Below are 3913 nucleotides of genomic sequence, written 5' to 3'. Positions count from 1 at the left end.
GTCTATACATAGCGACCCTCATATAATTATGAAGAAAATAGTGGGGGTCGCTTTCGTGGATGCTTATGCGACCTTTAAATTGCAGTTGTTTATGCCACCATTGTAGCGACCCTTGCAAACTGAAAATGAGTGGTTTATGCATCGAACTTGTGATGCATAAGCCACCTTTTTTTGGGTTGTTTATGCATCGCGAATTTTAAAAAAAACTAAAATGTGTTCATTTTCTTCGCCCGTTTCGCACGCACTGTAGTAGCTTCAAACTTTGATTCCACGCTCACGGCGGTGCGCAATTCGTCTCTCAATCCAAGCTCACGGTGGCCAGGTAAGGTGAGTGTTGTTGGGGTATCTATTTTAGCAAAAGGAAAGGCACAGTGTTAGGGAGTGTAGGCGCACTGCGCTTTGTCGGACGCTCTCCCACTTGAGAGTGTGTGCGTGTGTGTGTGTGTGTGTGTGTGTGTGTGTGTGTGTGTGAGAGAGAGAGAGAGAGAGAGAGAGAGCGCGAGAGAGTGTGCGAGCGTGCGCGTGTGGCTACGTAATTAGAGACAATGCGCCCTCCCTACGCACTCTGTCGTACAAGCAATGTCACAGCCCGGTCGTGTGCTGATATTTGGTACTATTGGTTACATTGGCAAGCACATCGCCCAGGCGAGCTTGGATGCTGGGCACCCTACGTTTCTCTTTGTCCACCCGTACATAGCCTTCGATGTTCACAAGGCCCAGCTCTTGATGTCCCTCAAGAGATCCGGCGCTACCTTCTTGAAGGTTAAAAAAAAACCCCAACTGCACCGTCCCTCAGTCTCGAATCAAAGTTGTGAACAGTGCAATACTTGAAATTACTTATTTGAATTAAAGTAAATGTTCCAATGATTATTCCATTCCTTTGAGACTAATTTCTGTGCTTCAGTACCTAATTGTAGGGCAGCGTAGAAGATCATAGCAGCCTGGTAGATGCAGTGAAGCAAGTAGACATTGTGATATCAGCCATGGGTGAACACAAACTTCTAGATCAATTGAAGCTGATAGAGGCCATGAAAGAAGCTGGGAACATCGAGGTAAAATCATCAGCTGTAAAGATGCAGGATTTAATGATGAGAGTTAGGACGACTAATTTATAATGAGCTAGATAGCGACGAGGAATAGGTAGATGACTGATAGAAAGCAGACGGTGATAATCATGATTGGATTTGTTTATTGCAATCAGCAGTGACATGATGAATGCAGCAGGCATGATTAATTAATTGGGCATCAAGGTTAATTCAGAAGCATTGCATGCATGTTAATGGTGGGTGTAGAGGTTTTTGCCTTCGGAGTATGGGATGGATCCGGACCATCTGGTGGACTGTCCGTCTCGCCGGCGGGTGATTTGTTTGCGGAAAAGAGACAAGTCCGGGGCGAGCTATGGAGAAGGCGGGGATCCCTTACACCTACGTCTCGGCCAACTGCTTTGCCGGCTACTTCCTGGCTGGCCTTGCTCAGTATGGCCGGTTCTTGCCACCCACGGACAGCGTGGTCATCTACGGTTATGGCAATCAAAAAGGTCAAATCCTACGTGTAACATTTTTGCCATATTTTTTTCGAAGGTTTACACCTTAGATTATGAATTAATTTCGAGATAATTTGAGGCTTTGCAGTAATCTGGGTGAGAGAGGAGGATGCTGCAGCTTATGTGATCAAAACTGTAGAGGATCCTCGTGTAGTAAACACGACTGTCTACATTCGCCCAGCAGCAAACGTCCTTTCTCAAAACGAGGTGGTGGCCATTTGCGAAGAGCAGTCAGGAATAGCACTACAAAAGACCCACATTCTTGAGTCTACATGGCTTAAGGACATGCATGGTAAGCATACATTCTCTCTTCATGATATAGATTTATATGAATTTTCTAAATCTGTGATGCATCTCTACATCTCTACATTATCTTAAGGAAGGGTTTCACAAAGTTGCCACGTGGCAAGAATTCGGAGGTTCGGGAAGGGGAAGAGGAGGTTTGGGTACGTGCGAAGCACAGGTTCCCAACTAGTATTTACGATAAGGTCTTGTTCTCTCTCCTTCCTTCACGAAATAGACACAGCAAGGGAAACCTATATTCTTGAGTTACGATAAGCGATAGCTTCTTTCACTTTAGTAATAACCTTTAGTTATGTTAATGTTTGAGTATGCAAAAGATAACAAATATTAGATGAAGTACTCATAATAACCTTCCTTTGGTTTAGTCCGACAAAGATTATGAATATTTAGTGAAATAATATTCATAATAACTTTCCTTATAGAGAGAAACTTAGTGGAGAGATGTTGTAACTAGTTGCAAAATGCATTAACATTAAACTTTCCTTATAGACAGAAACTTAGTGGAGAGAAGTTGTAACTAGTTGCAAAATGCATTAACATTAAACGGGGTATGTGGGTATGCATTTAAACAAATTTAGTTGCCTTGATTTCTTGGACTTAAAAAAACATACCGATGAACATAGTATCTACCTCTACATGGTAGGGCAAAGACACAAATCCTCTCTCTCTCTCTCTCTCTCTCTCTCTCTCTCTCTCTCTCTCTCTCTCTCTCTCTCTCTCTATATATATATATATATATATATATATATATATATATATATATATATATATATAACCACAAAGACAAACATAATACATTGTGTACCCCCCCAACCTAGGTCTTTCTCTGTTAGGATAGATAGGGGATAGATTGACCTTGGGATAGGCATTTTGTGATTACATGGGTTTAGTAATTGAATCATGGAAAGCTAGTTAAACATCCCACTTATAAGGCTAGAAATAAGTCCTAAGGGTGCGTGTAACTATGTGATGATTTTTCATTGTGTGGTTTGGATCTCATCTAGTAGATGAAGTGGTGATTTGTGAACGTGTTAGGGAAAACATCATGTGTTCATTTGTGGACAAGGTGGCTGATGGTCTCAAGGACTTCTAAATTTTTACTGGATTTGTGTATACCCCAAATCCATTTGTCTATGATAAGCTCTCAGTTTTGAGTTTCTTATGTTTATTATTTGTGCAAATTTCTTATTGCTTTTGATGTATGAGCATTTTCACTATTTTGAGCTTTATGGTTGGAGTGAATAGAACTTTGCTAACATGAAGCTTCTCATGTTTATGGTTTTCCTATATGCTTATGTGTGTGCTAGTTTGGTGCTCAAAGGATGAAGGTTGAATTTATCAAGTCTTTCAAAGTGTAAATTGGAGTACACTTTGCATTTTAAAGAAAAATAAGAGATGCCACAACTTGTTATAGTAATGACCATGTAAATTAAATCCCACCATTGATTCATCAAGTCTCCACATGGATATTTGATTTGATGGAATTAGGAGAAAATCCCTTCAATTTGTTGAGAAGAGAGGCCTAAACATTGGTGGGTTGGGATAAAGAAGAGAAAAAAGATGCAATTGAAGGGATTTCTTACTTCAAATGTAGGGAGAGTAGTCTCCACATGGATATTTGTGTGTTAATTTGATGGAATTAGGAGAAAATCCCTTCAATTTGTTGAGAAGAGAGTCTTAAACATTGGTGGGTTGGGATAAAGAAGAGAAAAAAGATGCAATTGAAGGGATTCCTTACTTTAGATGTAGGGAGACCACTCATGGGCGACACTAGTACGGCCAGTAGCCTTTGGGGAGGGCTCTTCGAGGGATCCTATTCCCGGAGGTGGCGGCACACCCCAACCCGTGCATACGCTTTTGGTGCAGACGCAGGTGCAGCAGACGCCGGGCCCCAGTGTTTTGACATAGGCCGAGGGCACTCCCTTGGCACAGAGGCGCCGCCGTTCGAGGTATGCATTAGTCTACTCCGTGTCTAGGTGTAATTTTCATGAAACCATCCAAAATGAATCTTAAAAATTATATGTGTTTTTTGTGCAGTAGTAGTAGTCAGCCATCACCATCACCAGT

At 41.6% G+C, this 3913-nt stretch overlaps 1 pseudogene across 1 annotated transcript; it reads left to right on the top strand.

Annotated features, from left to right (window-relative positions):
- The first annotated feature begins 579 nt into the window (after nt 1-579).
- On the top strand, nt 580-1921 carry LOC147612694 (bifunctional pinoresinol-lariciresinol reductase 2-like; annotated as a pseudogene). Its single transcript, XR_015263548.1, has 4 exons — nt 580-762; nt 918-1052; nt 1293-1537; nt 1632-1921. The product of XR_015263548.1 is annotated as a bifunctional pinoresinol-lariciresinol reductase 2-like (transcript).
- The last annotated feature ends 1992 nt before the right edge of the window (nt 1922-3913 follow it).

This window comes from Cibotium barometz, chromosome 45 (genome assembly GCF_041138505.1).
Source record: "Cibotium barometz isolate CiBa-2024 chromosome 45, ASM4113850v1, whole genome shotgun sequence".
Classification (NCBI taxonomy): Eukaryota; Viridiplantae; Streptophyta; class Polypodiopsida; order Cyatheales; family Cibotiaceae; genus Cibotium; species Cibotium barometz.
Note: the sequence above shows the minus strand (reverse complement) of the source record. Positions and strands in the feature narration are given on the sequence as shown.